This window comes from Pteronotus mesoamericanus, unplaced genomic scaffold (assembly GCF_021234165.1).
Source record: "Pteronotus mesoamericanus isolate MK-2021 breed Mesoamerican mustached bat unplaced genomic scaffold, CSHL_Meso_final scaffold_125, whole genome shotgun sequence".
Lineage (NCBI taxonomy): Eukaryota > Metazoa > Chordata > Mammalia > Chiroptera > Mormoopidae > Pteronotus > Pteronotus mesoamericanus.
In genome coordinates this window covers 5,497,409-5,515,185 of record NW_026555304.1, presented here as the reverse complement: position 1 = coordinate 5,515,185, position 17,777 = coordinate 5,497,409, and positions in this window count along the sequence as shown.

The following is a 17,777-nucleotide window of genomic DNA, read 5'->3' as shown; positions in this document are numbered from 1 at the left end:
GTAATAGCATAATCAATAAAATATACTTTAAAAAAAAAGGGTGAGTAGGATGACAAAGTATGGACACCTTCAGGGCCTCAGACCTCCCTAAGGCCAAGGATGAATGACAAAGTGTTGTTGAAATGGGAGCCAGGGTCTGCCTTGACTTGGGGGCCTCACCCAGGCAGGCCTGAACAATGTTGGTGATGTGGGGATGTTGATTTCCAACTGCACAACCCCCTGATGCCCATCATGCCCACCCAAGGGCTGAAGGGGACAGAGAGGTCCTCTGAGCACAAGGCCCCACCGTCCACAACAGAGGGAAGTATCGAAGACTCTCGTGACTAGCCTGAGAGCTAGGGCTGCTGTGAAAGGCCCGTGACTTCCTTTGACCACGTTGGGTAAGTCAGCCAGATTCCTCATCACGTGTTCTAGAAGCTCCACCAGAAATGCACAAAACCCATGGAAAAATGGATCTCCTACTGTCACACCAGGGGAAACAACAGTAAGCTTAAGAAGTGCGTGTCAAGAACACATTCCTGATGACTCCACTAGGCCGTGTACCATATGGGTTCTGGGTTGTGAAATTCAGAGCAAAAATATAGACTGAGGTCGTCATCCCTCACTACACACTCACACCACAGAGGGACCCTTAAAATCTTCCATGCCTAGGCATCACCCAGACATGATAGCAGAAGCTCTAGAGTAGGGAATGGGCATCAGAATTTTCGGACTTCCCCTAGTGATTTCAAGAGGCATTGAAGAGCAATGAGTTTCTAATGCTCTGAGCATAGGCCTCACTTGGGATCTTGTCACATTCAGATTCTGACCCAGGAGTTTTGGGGCACAGAGATACTGCTTCTGCTAGTCTATGTACCATACTCTGAGTAGCAGGAAAATAAACTATTGTTCCTCAGTCTCATCTTTCCTTTTATTTTTAAACTCTGTGCCTCCCAATGGTTAACATAAAAACATGTCTCCCTTTAATGATGTTTGAAAACTGCACAGGAAATTAAACATTACACCAAAACCAAGTGTCAGTGTGTAAGGATTAAGCCCGGCTGTTTCACATCGTACTTCTGTAGCTGCAGGGCATCCACCATGCCCAGGATCTGGGAAGACAGCCTAGGACAGAACACTGAGGTTCCTGCCACTCCTCTGTGCAGCCTCAGGATGGCCTGCAGCCCACACCCGACAGCAAGTAAAAGACAGGCCAGGCAACTTCAAAGGGCTTTCCAATGTGACTGGGACTTTTGCTTTTAAATTATTTTTTAATCTTTTCCATCATGTGGCCAAAGGATCTTTGGCCTCCACTGTGACTTCCAGGAAAGGGGCAGGCCTCTGGTGACACTTTGCACCAAGGGCAGCCAGGCTAGGGAACCTCCTTGACAAGGACAGGCCAGGCTGGCTGAGGTCGCAGATCATGCCAGAAAACACCAACAAGACCAAAGGCCAGGCCAGCATCAGAAACTCCACTGGAAACTCCACTCCATTTCTGTGCCAGACGGTGGTAGTTCAGGCTTTATGGGCCTAAAGCTCTCTGCCACAACTGCTCTGTCCCACCACTGGAGCATGCAACTGGCCACAGAAAGTTTATAATGAGTAGGTGTGGCTGTGTCCCAGTAAAACTCAATTCTCAAAAACCAGTGCCAGCTGGACTTGTCAACTCCGGCCAAGAACAACACTTCTCAAACTCTAATGGCTACAGGTCACCCAGGGCTCTTATCAAAATGAAAAATCTGAGTGAGCAGGTGTGAGTACAGTGCCGTACAATAGAAATATAATGTGAATCACATGTAATTCAACATTTCCTGGTGGCAACAGTTTTTAACAATTTATATGAGCCCTGGCTGTGTGGCTTAGTTGGTTGGAGCATCAGCCCCTACACCAAAAGTTTGCAGGTTCTATCCCCAGTCAGGGCACATACCTGGGCCGAAGGTTCGAACCCTGGTTGGGGTAATTACAGGAGGCAGCTGATCGATGTTTCTCTCTCACATCGATGTTTCTCTCTCTCTCTTCCCCGTCTACCGTCCCCCCGCCCCGTCCTCTCTTTCTAAAATCAATAAACATATTCTCGGGTGAGGATTTTTTTTAAGTTAAAAGAAACAGGTGAAATTTATATTCATATATTTTATGCCTGATATACCTGAAATATTCTCATTTTATTATGTGGCTCTAGCCACATTTCAAGTGTCCAACAGCCACACGTAGCCAGTGGCTGGGGAGATATCTGGAGTTTTATGTGGGGCCTGAGACCCTGCAGTTCTAATGGGTTCCCAGGTGATGCTGATGCTGCTTGTCCAGGGACCATGTTTTGAAGCAAAGACTGATAGATAGATAGATAGATAGATAGATAGATAGATAGATAGATAGATAGATAATAGATAGATAGAGATGATAGGTGACATGTATAGACAATTTATTATAAGCAACTGACACACATAAGGTGGTGGAGGCTGGGGCTCCCACAGTCTCCTGTCTGCAAGCAGGTAAGCTGGTGGGGCCCCCATCTCACACACACACATTCCTGAGAGGCCTGTCCCCAGGGCTTGGAGCAACCTTCCCTAGGGCTGGTCCATGCTCTGCCCATTCTCATCTCACTGGATTCTCCTCTCAATCCCAGCACATGGCACTCCACATCTGTAGGAACCTAGTGCATATGCCTGTGTCTGAGACTTTCATATCCATTTTCCTGGAAGTGCCTCCCATCTTCTCTGATTCTCCAAGGTACTGCTAGGTCCGTCCCCCTTCATTGGTTGGGAGCAGGGCGGCCCAAGGTTTCCCAGAAGCAGGTCCTGAAGTGGGGGTCCCTGTAAGAAGGGCTCCCAGGCAAGACTGTGATGGCAGGCAGAGCAGGACACAGACAGAGAACAACAAAGGGACGTGTCACCTCAGGCAAGGGATGAGGTGCAGACTTTTAGTCAGACCCTCAGGGACGTAAGCAGAACACCTTGGAGTTTGAACTAGGCTTTCAAACTCCCACATGATGAATGTGTGGGGGTAGCAGAGACCACAAGTCCCAGATCCTTCCTGCACCCTGTGCCTCAAGCTAAACAGCTTCAGCAACCCAAGGGCAGCTCAAGGGCAGCCCGCATAGAAAGTGCTGGCCAAAGTGCTGGCCAAAGTGCTGGCAAAAGCACACACAATCCCGGAGTGGGGAGCAGAAACTGTAGCCGAACCCAAGAGGGCTTGGCCAGAGCCTCCGCAATCAACAGTCTCCTAAGACCCTCAACATACAAGTTTCTCAACTGTTGGGGGCCAAATGTGTGGGGGACTGGGCAATGCTCACCGGTGCTTTATTATGCACATGGCCCCTGCACTGAGCCAACACTGCACCTCCTCTGACCCACACTCAGATCCCAGGAGCAGGTGGCCCATTCACTTCTGTCAGGGTTACTCTATGAGTCACTAACATCCAAGCTAGGCCATGCGCCCATTTCATCATCCCCTCCAATGTGCTCCTCCAGTGAATGTGGCTTCTTATCTTCAGACATCTTTTTATCTCAGTGGAGAAAATAAAAAACTCTCCTCCTGACAAAAGGCTCTATGGAAAATGTCAGAGTCCCTTTATGATGTCACCCAGGTGGACAATGTGTGAGACATGAGATGTGGTTAGTGCTGGTGACTGGGTTGCGCATGCCCAGCTTTCCTTCTCTGTGGGAAACAGAGCCAGTGTAGAAAAGCCTACCTCTTTCCACAGCTGAAAGGGCCTGGGATGTCCCCAAAGCTGGCCTGTGCCATGATCTACCCTGTACCTGCTCTAAACAATACTGGGAAGACACAACTCAACAAAAAACACTTCTTAAAAAATTGCGTTTATTGACATACTTAATTGTGCTGGTAAATGACTCTCTGAGAAAGGAAAGGGGATGAAGCTCTGATTCAAATTGTTGCTGATATTTTTGGAGTAACTATTTCCACCTTGACATATCTCAAGCTCCCCACTTGGAAAATTCCTCAATGTTAACCCCTTGGCTCTCAGAAGCACAAGGATGACAGTCTGCATGTTAGTAAAGATCTGGATTGCCCCAGCAGGTTGGCTCAGTTGGTTGGAGCATCGTCCTGTACATCAAAGCATTGCAGATTCGATCCGTGGTCAGGGCACATATCTAGGAAGAGGGTTTGATCCCTAGTCAGGGTATGAATGGGAGGCAACCAATCAATATTTCTCTCTCACATCAATGTTTCTCTGTCTCTCTCTCTCCCTCTCTCTCTAAAATCAAACTTATCCTTGGGTGAGGATGTTTTTTAAAAAAGGATCTGGGTTGTCTGCATTACTAATTTGTCCATACCTCACTTGGGGCAACTCATGTATTACAGAGATTTAATGAATGTCAAAGAATTATTTGGGGTTGACTTTTCTCAAAAGTAAATTTATATACTTATCTCCCTGAGGAATTCGTCTTGAAATAAGAAGTTAATGTAACCTGTCACCCTGCAAGACCTGCAACTCATTCATTGCTCTTCCAGAGGCATCCAACTTGTACCTTGCAGGTCACATATGGCCCAGGATGGCTATGAATGTGGCCCAATGCAAAGCGTAAATTTACTTAAAACCTTTTTTTTTTTTTGCTCATCAGTTTTCATTTGTGTTATGTATTTAATGTGTGGCCCAAGAGAACTTTTCTTCTTCCAGTGTGGCCCAGAGACACCAAAGGGTTGGACATCCCTAAGAGAGGTGTTCTCTCTTCTCTTTCCCTGGTATTAAATCTCGATCAGTGGTCAGTTGGCATCCTGGCCTTGGGGGATTCAGACCCAAGACAACTTGACATCTTAGAAACAACATGGAGCTGGGAAGGCTATCAGCACGGTGTTTAAAGAACACAAGGCAAGGGCAGAGAGGACAACAGGGTACCACCTCCACCGGCTGGGCTCATGTAAAGTTTAAAATGAGAGAAAGCTCCACACAGCAATAGCTAGTGATTATCTACTGTCAAGTAGAAATGGAGATTCACAACTATTTATTACAAAAGGCACCAAATAAAAACTACCATCTATGTATTGAGCATTTATGTATCAGGCACTGTGTTACAGTCTTATAACATTGCATATTTAAGACTCATGAAAACTTCTGAACGAGAGGTGTTAGAATCCCTTTTTATAGACACAGACACAGAAGCTCTGCGAGAGGGTGTGTGGGGGACCAGGCAGCGCAAATGTCAGAGCCACAGCAGCCGCGACCCGAATCTTGCTCTGCCCACAAAGCCTTCATACCTTGCATTGGCAGAGAAGAGGGGACAGCAGGATATTCTTCTCACTTGAATCCAGTATTTCTTCTGCTCTAGTTGTCTATCCCTTCCCTACTGCCAAAACGAACAAACAAACAAAAACAATACAAAGAAAACATCATTTTCCTTAAGGATTTGTGGACACGGGTGCTGATCAGGTGTTGTGTTTGAAGAATTGATACTTTGGGGCCTGGGGGTTGCCCCATCCCACCTGTGGACCTGAGAGCTTGTTACTTCAGAGCTTCCCCTGCTCTCACCTTCATAGTATACAAAGAAAACAAACCTGTGACTTGATCTCCCACCTTCTCCTCACTGCTTGTCTTGCTCTCAGCCTGGTTCTGAGTCTCTCTCCATGGCTGACAGCCAGCTACCTCCTGACACATAGGAGGCCTTGGATCTTGACCTCTGGAAGCCATGAAATGCAAGGACAGGACTTTGCCTCTGACTGAATTACCTCCAAATCCTCCCTGTTGTCACAGAAACCTGACAGTGTTAAAATATTTTGGGTGACCCCCTAAACAATATCAGCCTATAAAAAAGGGAGATAGCCAACAAACAGGCTGTGCCGGGCAATGAGCACTAAATTTCCCGTGAGTCCCCCGCTCGCAGCCGAGTCCTCTCTCTGCCTTCTAGAGACCTGTCAGACCAAGGCCTGTCTGCTGCAGCTCTTGCTGGGAGATGCCTGTGCTAGGAGATACCAAGGCTGAGTTCCCACTCGCCTCCCATAATGTGCAACCACCACAGAAGAGAGAACAGGACACAACATGCCAGCACTGAGAAGGGAGGGCAGAACCCACTCTCAAACACCACAGCCCTGTTCTAGCATCGGGGTGATACATTTAGGCCAAGTAGGATGTTTGCAGGTAAATCAACATTTTGCTGTAAATAAAATTCTGCCAACCAGGGAGTTTAAGCTGAGGATTGCGGAAATTTATTTTATTTGCATGTTGACAAGACAGCTCTTTTCTTAAAACAAGCTCAGTATGACCCTTGTTTCAAAGACAGCCTTCACATTGAGGGTTCGGGTGCCTTTGGGTACAGGGTCTTGTCAGGGACTTGGGTCAGAGCATGAAGGGCTTGGCGACCCTTCTCCCTGGACAGCCCGGCAACAGCAGATGGCCATGTCGCCCCTCCTGTCTTTGTGGTGCTCCCACTCGCTCCTCTGGGCCCTGGCATTTGGCTGAAGTCTTTTTGTGACAGGCTGTCACTCCAAACACATCTGTCGGTTGGGAATCACGAGTTCTTTAAATTGAGAGCTGACCCCGTACTCTGGGACCAGCCAGTGAATGACTGCATCTACTTCAAGCCTTGTTACTTGCACAATAAATACCCACCACATGTCGCTGCCTCTGTACATAAAGGAGGACCTCACCACAAAAAAACAGAATTATCTTCTGAAGGGCAGGCCCCTTGTAATACAGGCTCCCCCTTCTACATGAGTGTTCTAAGAACCCATCTGCATCAGTGTACCAGCTGGCATTATTGTGAGAGGCTGCCTTCAGCTTCAGTGAATCTTTTTTTGAAGACTCTTTCACTGTGTTTGCCCATTTCATAAGGGGTGATTTACGAGCACACCTGCCCACAACATGCTGAGTGTTCGGCAGTTTTGGACCAAAAACAGCACAACCCCTGTGCTCCACCCTCCCTATTCACCTGATCTCATCCCAAGCAACTTTTTTTTGCTTCCCCAGATGAAACAAACTCCTCAGAGGGAAACATATTGCCAATTTGGAGAGATGAAACAAAAAAAAAAATGATGGAAGCACTAAAAGGCAACAAAATCGATGAGCTCAAAAACTTTTTGAGCAGTGGAAAAAACATCTCAACAGGTGTATTGCATCAAATGGAGAGTACTTTGAAGGTGACTGAAGTTTAAACATGTAAGAAAAAATACACAATTTTTAATAAATAAATTTCAGGGCTTTTGGGTCCTCCCTTGTATGTCCAATCTTGCCTCTCCTCCACTTTTGCTGAATTGTATTATTACTCCTTCTGTCAGTCAACAAACCTGTGTGATCAGGTGCCGTGCCCTGTATTTGGAGACAGCCTTTTTGAAATATGGCATCACATGCCAGAGGAGAACCTCTGCAGAGACAGAGAGAGACAGTGATTGGAGGATATGTGGCCATGAGTGAGGGAGGAAACCTGGGCCACACACTCCTACTTGTCGCCCCATGCTGCTCCAGTGCTGCTCCTACCACTGAGAGGTGGGATCCAGGTCACCTCCTCCGGAGTCTGCGTTGGTTTGTGTGACCCATCTGACCAGTAGAAATGCAATGTATGTGACTTATGTGAGTTCTAGACTAAGCAATAAAAAGCTTTGAGGTTTCTGTCTCTGTATCCTAGAACACTGGTTCTCAAGACACTCGAGCTTGGAATCCAGGTGCCATACCATGAGGCTGCCCCAGGCATGAGAGATGGCCAGCTGGCAGGCATGAGGCTGCCAGCCCTACCTGAGGCACCACCTTGGATAGCTACTCAGTCAAGTAGCTATCAGATAACTATCTCCCTGGATGACCTCTATTTTATGGTCTCCAAGTGAAAGGACCCAGCCAGGCCCTTTACCAATTTCTGACCTCAGACATTGGGGGCAAAACAAAATGGTGGTTTTAAGTCACTGAACTTGGAGTGGTGTCATGCTACAACAAATGACCAAAGTAGTATGGAAGCAAATATCAGGGGTACCTCTCTGGAATACTGAGAGGGGAAATCCCAGGAAGGTTTCCTGGAAGAAGTAGTATCTCAGATGGAGAGATGGGAGCAGGATTTTCTCAGAAAGAAGCAGCAGCACAAGTGAAGGGCCAGTGATGAGACTGGGTTTTGCTTCCCTGGGGATGTGTAGTCTGTGTGAAGGGAAAGAAGAAAGGTGGTAAAGATATTAGCAGAGATGAGCTTATACCCTCTGGGCTGCCTGCAGCGCATAGTTGAAGGAGCTGCCCATGCCATCATCCAGTGTCTCCAGGACTGCAGAAGAAAGCACACAAGGGCCTTGGCGCAGTCACAGCTGGTCTGCAGCAGCAGCTGGTGAAAAGTCCCACAATCCACTATCTTCTGAGGCTTGCCTTAGATACACATCACTGGGAGTCAGGGGACATCGGCTTCCCCTGAGAAAGAGCAATGAGCATAGCTGGAGCACATGGGTCCCACTCCGGTGGACAAGATGCAGCACTTCAAGGTACAGGTGCTGATCAGGTGTCGTGTTTGAAGAATTGATCCTAGAGGAGGTTCCGAAGCCAGGAGGGAAAGTAGCTGGAATGAAAGGTATAAAACTGAAGATTCAGACCCTGCAGCAGGAGCATCACCATCATGGGAGGACGGGTTCCAGGGCTGCCAACAGAGGTGATACTTTGGGGTTTGGAATCCATGAGAGCCAAACTATGACACTTCAGGGCGATTCGAAGTGCTACTTCCCAAACTCTAATGAGCACTACTTGCCTGGGGATTGAACTGAATGAAATATGCAGCCCCGGATCCGAAGTTCCTAACAAGCTCCCAGGTGGGGTCAGTGCTGCTGCAGGTTTGGGAGCCACACTTCGATCAGCAGGAATTCAGAAATTTCCCAGGAAGGTGGGCCATCATTTATCTGAACCCTAGCAACAGCTTAGCAAATGGAGACCTTGTCTATGACTATAAAATAAAATAAAATAAAATAAAATAAAATAAAATAAAATAACACTCTTCATTCCACAAAACAGTGCTAAAACTAAGAACAAACTTAATGGTTTATTACTGTGATTGCGTTATCATAGCTGTGTATTAGTGTTCTATTATTGTGTAACAAATCACCATAAACTTAGCAGTTCCGACAACACCCATTTATTATCCCTCAGCTCTGTAGGTCAGAAGTCCAGGCAGCTGGCAAGCTTCTCTGTGGGCACCTTGTGAAGGGTGAAGTTGAGGCTCTTATCTGGAGGTGCTGGGAAGAGTCCCTTTCAGGCTCCTTCATTCTTTGCAGCTGCAGGAGACTGAACGCTTCTCTTTCTTCCAGTTCTCAAAAGGATTGCTCTCAGCAACTAGAAGCTACTCTCAGGTCCTTGTCCCCTGTCCCATCATTTCAAAGCCAGCAACAAGAAACTTCTCTGTGTCAAATCTTTCTAATGTCCCCTTCTCTTACCAGCCAGAGAAAACTCTGCTCTTAAAGGATTTGGGATTAGCTTAAGCCCACTCAGACTGTCTCCTCGTTTTCAGGTCAACTAAAGAGTAACCTTAATTATATCTGCAAAATCCCTTTTGCTATATAAAGTAACATGATCCCAGCCCTGGCTGGTGTGGCTCAGTGGATCGAGCGCCAGCCTGTGAACTAAAGTAACGTAATCCCAGGAGTATCACGGGCTCAGGTCTTGGGGCCATCCTGAAATTCTTCACCCCATGCTGGAAATGGTTCCTTAGGCAAAAACTGCCCAGTGGGCATGTGAAAATGAACTAAAAAGGGCAGTCTTCAATTACATAATCAGAAGAGAGCCTAAGACCAATTTCCCATTCAACAAAGAGAAACCAAAAAAAGTAGGGACTCTCACTTTAGCAAACCAAGCCAAAAGTCCAAGACCAATTTGTATTACTGCTAAAAAGTCATGTGTCATGTAAAGAAAAAAATCTAGTAACATTTTCTGTTTCCTGAAAACACTACATTAGAAGCAACATCTAAAAATTATTGAGTAGTTTACACCCCCAAAGCAAAATCTACAGATTGATTTGAGGAGAACTGGTGTCTTGGTACTGCTGAACTACCCAATCCAGAAATACGGTCTATCTCTGTGTAGTCAGGTGTTTCTTAAATGTCTCTCTCAAGCAACGTTCTGTGAACAGAACCTGTGCCTTTTTTGTTAGATGTATTTTTAAGAATTTTATTTGACATAAATGGGATTTTTATGTCATTTCTGATTGTTTGCTGCTAGTATATACATATGTGATTAATTTTTGTATACTAGCCTGTATCTTGCAACTTGTACTAGTGGTTTTTAGATCGTTTGAGATTTTATGTGTAAACAATCATGCCATGCTCAAATATAGACAATTTTACTTCTTCCGCACCAATTTATGACTTTTACATCTTTTTCTGAGTTTACTCCCGTAGCTGTGTTCTCAGTGCATGTTATTGACTACAGTGATGAGAGAGCATACTTCCTTATCTTGTTACTGATCTTAGAAAGTATCAGCATTTCAAGAGTACATACAGTATTGGTTTAACTCTAGGTTTTTCAAAGATGTCCTTTATCAGATGAAAGTAGTTCCTTTCTTTGTTTAATTTTATAGAGTATAAAACAATTGCACAATCATAGTAAGATAAATAAACATGCTTCTCTCAGCAATTTATTGATCTATTAAAAAAAATATCAGTAAACACGTCCAGGAGCTGAACATTATCATTTACCTTAACCCAATAGCTATTTATATTATACATCATTACATAAGGACACAGAAAATTACACATGATGCAAGTCTCAAAAAATTTAAATGATCTGAAAATATATGAAGCAGTTTCTCTGACTGGGGAAGAATTAAATTAGCAATTAATAATAATAATAATAATTCCAGGAAAACCTATTTGGAAATTAAGCTATATACTTCTAAATAATGCCTGTTTTCAAAAGAGAAATCTCAAATAATTTAGAAACTATTTCAAACTGAACAATAATGAAAATATACAATCAAAATATGGATACAGCTAAACCAGTGGTTAGAGGGAAATTTACAGCTTTAAATACTTGATTTAGAAAAGAGGAACTAAGATCAAGATTCCACCTCAAGTGGCTCAAATAAAGAAGAGCAGAGAAAACCCAATACAAGTAGAAGGGAAGAAATAATAAAGATCAGAAATCAATAAAATAGAAAACAAACTGCAAAGAAATTAGGAAGCTAAATCCTAGTACTTTAAAAATAACAAAGTAGATAAACCCATAACAGGACCAATCAAGAAGAAATTGTACCAGAACATGGATCATCGATATGAAGAATGAAAGACTGGTTATCACTTCTGACATTAGAAATATTAAAATGGTAATAAACCAGTTTTGTGAACAAGTTTATGCCAATAAATTTGGCAACTTAATGAAATGGACAAATTCCTTGAAAGATGCAACTGACCAAACTTTACACAAAATGAAAGAGAAAATAGGAATAGGAATTACTTAGTAAAGAAACCTTCTCACTCAGGAAACTTCAGGCCCACACGATTTCCTAAGTGAACCCTGTAAAATACCTGAAGAAATAATAACACCAATAATACACAAACTCTTTCAGGAACAAAGAGGGAGAGAACATATCCTCACATGTTTTCTGAGACAAGCATAATATCAACACCAAAAATATAGAAAAACATTATTTTAAAAAAGGACTTTAAAGCACTAAAGTTAACAACACTGTCATGAGAGTCTCAAAGTCTAAGTCAGCTCCACTGTAACAGAAATAACTAACTTAAGCCAATGAGAATGTCTATTCCAAAGTCATGATATTACACTTCATCCCACGATGTCTTTAAGAGTTTGCCCTATTTGGTAATACGGCAGCCCCCGCCCCTGCAACCCCCTCATCTGTGGTTTCACTTTCTGTGGTTTCAGCTACCTGCAGTCACCCTTGGTCCAAAAATATTAAATGGAAAAATCAGAAATAAACAATATATGTTTTAAATTGCATACCATTCTGAGTAGAGAGATGAAATCTTGCACTGTCCTGCTCCATCCCACTCGGGACATTAGTCATTCCCCTGTCCAGCATCTCCACGCTGCATACACTACCCACCGATTAGTCACTTAGTAGCTGTCAGTTATCAGATCAACTGTCGTGGTACCTCAGTGTTTGTGTTCAAGCCACTTTTATTTTACTTAATAATGGCCCCGACATGCTAGAGTAGAGATGCTGCAATTTGGATATGCCAAAGAGAAGCCAGAAAACGTTTCCTTTAAGTGAAAAAGTATGTACGTAGAAGAAAAAGAAAAAAATATGCATTTTTTTCACATATATGTTTCGGTACTGTGCACAGTTTCAGGCATCCACTGGGGGTATTGTAATGTACCCCCCAAATAAGGGGGGATGACTGTAAATGATTTTTAAAGAGAAAAGTTAATTCTGGGGAAAAACACAGAAACAAATTGTTGGTTTTGCAGAAATCCAAATATGAACTAGGACCCTGGAAAACTATGTGCACTGGTAATGAACTTATAAAAGAATGATATAGAAAACTCCAAGAGGAAAGAGCCCATGATCCTTTTTACTGGTGTGTAGTGCAAAATTTTGTAAATGTGTAAATGTAAGTCCTTTGAAGGAAGCACTGCAGTTTCTATTTTAGCAAATGTTCTCATTGTGGTTTCCACTATGTAACTAAGTGACCTTCCCGCTAAGAAGATAGGTGATAGTGAAATGAGATCGTCTTTAACTAGTTATGAAGAACCAGATGTCAGCGGGAGGATAAAGCCCCGTTCCACAAGTGGCTGTGACCACATGGACATGCTCAGGCCTCCACAGAATGACCTCCTAGGAGTCCCGAGAGAGACACATAGCAGCTGTTGAAAACCAACTGAAATTCGGGGTTCCTCATCTGACACAGGACTGTGATGGCAGTTTGACAGCACCAGTGGTTTATAAGAACAGTAGAGAGCTTGTTCACACTTGAAACGTGCACAAAGAACCTTGGAGGTGGGACTGCCGAGGCCGTTCTGAGAAGGGCTCACCTGCTCTGACAAGATCATTGGAAGCAGAGAGTAGGGTTTAGAGTTTTTAGAGAATTTGACATTCCTGCAACATCACACTGAGCGACCATGGGTTAGTAATGCATGTTCATGGTGTTTTACAAAAGAACTAGTCCCAGAAAGATTGGGAAAAATTAAAACCCCTGGTCCCTCACCACAGTTTGCATATGATGCCCTGTTCCAGAACAGCAGCTCCAAGTGTGGTTTCATGTCTCTGAGCTCCGGGGAGTTGAAAGTTATTAGCTACCGATAAAGGTATTTCCTGGTGACACAGTGTCAGTTTTCATAGCTGATGTTTACAATTGACTTTAATGAATGCTACGTTGTCCCTCTGCCCAACTTGTTCACACCTTCCCCTTCCCCTGTGTTTTCTCAGAAAAAAAGAAGGGCTGGCATCTCAGTCGCTGTACCTGGAAATGCCAGGCCCAGGGCACGCCTGGGCAGTGGGATTTGCAGGTGGGTCATCCCTGGAGTGATGCCAAAGGGAAGACTCTGGCCAATAACCAGGAGCAGGAGAGCTCCTGCAAAACCCAGGCTGGGGTGGTCTTTGCTGCAGTGTCAGAAGCTCCTCATGCTCTGCACAGACTGTGGGGCCAGCCCTGGCTCCTCAATGGGATGCTGAGGGCACAGAGACTGGCTCAGCTCACGCAGCACAAGGGTGTTTGAAACTCCTTTGTTTTTCTGAGTCAGCCCAAGCTTCACTTAAATGTGGTCTCCTACAGATGCAAACTGGAAATGAGGCAGCTCTTTCTTCTGGGGCAACCTCCGCAGCGAGTGTGTGAGAGTCCCATCCTAGGGGCCCATGGGCGATCAGTTTAATTTCCCAAGTCCCAGATGTTTTATTTTGCAAAGTTAACAAACTGCAACCTGCTTACACTGCTCTGAGATGCACCAGCCTCACCTTCTTTCACATGTTCAAGGATAATAAAAAACCCAGTCAACATCAATATAAGATTTGATTTCCCGATAAACCCATCTTGTGGCTAGTCACGGCTGGCTACTGAAGGTGTGCTTGCCAGGGAACAAGCTGTGTGTTTCTGTGGTTGGGTCTGGGAAACCAAACTAAGCTGTATGGATTTGGGAAAGAGGAAACAGAACTGTGGCCATGAAAGGGTCTGAAGATTAAAGGGTGCTGAGGAGGGGTGTCTGAGCTCAGAGAGGTAACGCACTTGCCAGCAGAGGTATGGGCTGCCACTGGGCCTGGCCGGAGGCTCTGCCCGGGTGCTCCGTGTTCCATCAGCCCTGGGCTGAACACCCCCAAACAAAAGGAGAGCCAGATGATTCAGAGGACAAAGCAGGCAGAGGAGAGCAGGAAGCCAGCCAATGTTGGTCTATGTCCACAGGGCACCACACCTGCACCGCACCCTACCTGACACTTGGGATTTTGCCTGTTACCCCTTCCTCACCCTGATAGGCCTCTTGGACCCGTCGCAGATCTCAGAGTGGTGCACAGCCATGCCATGGAGCCATTTCAGGAGAGGCAGAGAGTTCCTGCTGCTCCTAGGGCAGGGGCCAGATGGTGGCAGATCAGTCTGTAGCAGACCTCATTTGTGACAAAGGGGGAGTTATTGGGCTCAGCCTAAGGCTTACTGCTATCTGAGAGCAATCTGGGGTTGTGCCATAGCTGCCCCGAAATCAACAGTACTTATGTCAAGTTATACAAAGTGAGCCACTGAGTGGAGAGATCACTCGCGCTCTCTGGGGTGTGTCAGAGCTGGCACCAAGGAGCCATCTGAAAATAGCAGTACTATGCATTCTCCTGCAGAGGGGAGGCGACTCCATCACTCACCCTGACCTCTTCAGCTGGCCCTTGCACCAGGGACGGTAGAACAAGTGTTTGGCAGTGGGGTTTGGGGTTTTAGGGTGCTGCAGGGGTCTGCAGAGACATGAGTTCATCTACATGAAGTCTTCAAGGAGTTTAAAAGGGGAAATCAGTCACTACAGGAGGTCACAACAATGAGGGGAGAGTAAGAAGGGCCAAAATAGAGGAAAAATGGCAGGGGCTGGGACCCCACCGTTTGCTGAGGAGTCAGCATGGGACATGGGTGTTCATTTGTGTGCGTGAAAATATGCACACATGAACTTGTCACACCTGTGTGTGTGCACATGTTCGCAGTCCAGACCATCACAATAATGGTCACAGTTAACAGTGGTGAGTTTGGTCCTGTCCTGGGCACTGTTCTAAGCACTTTGCATATATTCGTGCATTTAATCCTCATGACCATCCTACAGAGATAGCCACTCTTGTTATGTGCACTTCATAGACCAGGAAGTTGAAGAAGGGAGCAACCCAGTGACCATCCTAAGGTCCCACAGCCAGTAGGTGGCAAATCTGATGCCAGGCAACCTGGCTCCAAACCCAGACTGGAACCATTCTGTTCTGCCCAGCCCAAAACATGAAAGGCAAGGTAAACTGTTGAAGCTCTTAAGTGGTGGGACTATGGGTGGTTTTTATTTTTTTATCTTTTAAAGTATTTTTATATTTAAAGTTATTCCTTTAAAAAATGCAAGAAGTATCACATTTTCCTTAGGGAAAGGAGTGCTGTGGGATTTCTCCTCCTCCCCTGGAGATGATGTCAGTGGGCTTGAGAGAGCAGCACCAGGTAACCGGAGTTATGCAACTGGGTGTGCATTCACATGAATGACAATGCACTGGAGACACTGACGAAATCCTGGGTGTCTACAGCTGTCAAAAGCGGTTTTGAAAATAAAAGGAATGCTCGCAGCCCACACCCTGACTTTACAACCTACCATTAATTAGGGAAAGAAAGAGCAGTCTGTTCGGTTTCATGACTTCATCTTTCCACCTGGAATATAAAGTTCGAAGATACCATGTGATGTCCCCCCCACCTCCTTTTCTTCTCATCTATTCTCGCTCTAACAGTCAGAATTTTTAGTTTCTATTTTTAGCGCTGCTACCAAATAAGAATGTAAATATATTCTGCATAATTCATCAGATATACTACGAATATTCAAGTGCAACTCCTAGCCTCATAGTCACAAACATGAGCTGCTCTGTCTCCTGCTCCAGCCAGCTGCTAGTGTCTGAAGTTAAACTTCAGGGTATCTTCATGTCCTCCTTCCCAGTCTCAAATTTTACATCTACTTACTTAGAGAAGTCTGAGCTCTTCATCTCATGCTGAATGAATATGAACTGCTCTTCTAGGGGACCTGGCTTCTTTGCTCGTAGGAAATAGGTCTCTCGGGCTCAGGGCAACTCATGCCACGTCTCCACACCCCTGCCCATTCTGGGGGCCAGCACCTTTCTAGTCTGCAGTTAGAATACTCATTGACTTTAATTCACACTGATTGAATGCTCATTGATTGAAACTCAAACACATATCCATTCACTACACCAGTGACTGTTCATGACTGCACCATGACGATAACTTGGGTCCCAACCCCAGAGACCCTGATTTAAATGGCCTGGGTGGGCTCTGCCATGGGGAATTTTAAAAACCTCCCCAGGAGACCATGGTGTATGCAGTCAGGGTTGAGAGCTTCCACTCGAGGAGTTCCTTGAGCAAAGCCCCCTCACCCCACCCAATTCCTCTGCCTGAGCCTTGGTGCTGGCTTCCTCCAGGCAGTCACACAGCCTCCTGGCCTGTGCTGCAGCCCAGGCTGCCCTTCCTCCTGCAGCACTTGGTTCCAGCTCAGGCCCTCTGGAGGAGCTGCCCCTACTCAGCACAGTGCTGGGGTGGGAGGTGAAAGATGACTTGTCTTCCAGCAATAAGTAGAACAAATTACCCTGATCAGAAAATACGGGGCATGTGGGAGAGGAAGCAAGAATGGAGGCTCCATCCCACGTGTGGGAGCCCTGGTGGCCATGTGACTCCTGAACCTTTAAGAACTAAATTGTCCACAGGTCCGTGATCCTATGGCATCAACTTGCACTCCAGCTGCTCTGGGACCACTGAATTCTCTGGGAGGCACCCCTATATCCAGGTGGGCCAGGGACATGCTGTGAGTCGTCCCTCCCTGCAGCTGTGCAACAAGGCAATCCTGCCTCAGTCTCAAGATGAAAACCTGAGCAAGATCACTCACTCACATGAGTGGGGGCTAGGGAGGAGACAGGGGTAGGTAGGTGTCCCACTGGGATGGCGGTCCATGAAGACTGAACCACCTCAGGGGAATCAGGGCCCTGAACTATTTGCAGAACTCAGGGGCAGGACCTGGCCTCCTTAAAGGTGAAGGGTGTGGTGTGTGGGCAGCTGGTCACTGTTTCTAGATGTCAAGTGATGGAGAGGTACCACAAACATCTGGCTATGCCCTCTGACACGCACTGTACACCGGGGCTTGGTATTGCTTAGCGCTTCACATGCAAGCTTCCTAGTTCTGGTGGACATAAGGGGTACCAGAAGCATTAGCTGAAGACTAAAGAGGGTGACTGTGGGGCAAACAGCCACTGTGAAAGGAATATTGACTGAGTGCAGCATGTGCTGCCAGATAGGACCTCCCTGAATCCTCACTCTGGTCATGAGGCCCAGAGTCTTTTTCTCTCCCCCGAATGTGGCCTGGCCTGACTACTGCATCCACCATTGACTGTGGTGGAAGCGGTATCTTAGACTTTTGCACCCAGTTCTTAAGAGGGTTTGAGTGTAGACTTCCTCCTGAGCATAGTCTGTCCCTCCCCACTGCCAGGACATTCCTGCTGGCCCTGGGATAGATCAGAGGTCCTGGAGACAGAAGACATGGGGATACTCCAACCTGTCAGTTCCTGGCTCGCTGCAGCCACCAAAGCAACCCCCACTGGTGCCCTGTCCAAATTCTTATCCACAAAACTGTAAAGAAAAAAAAAGTCATGTGTAAGCACCAAATTTTGGGATGGTTTGTAACTGAACCACCACTCAGGCTCCTCTGTACTACAGAGGTCTGCTGACCACCC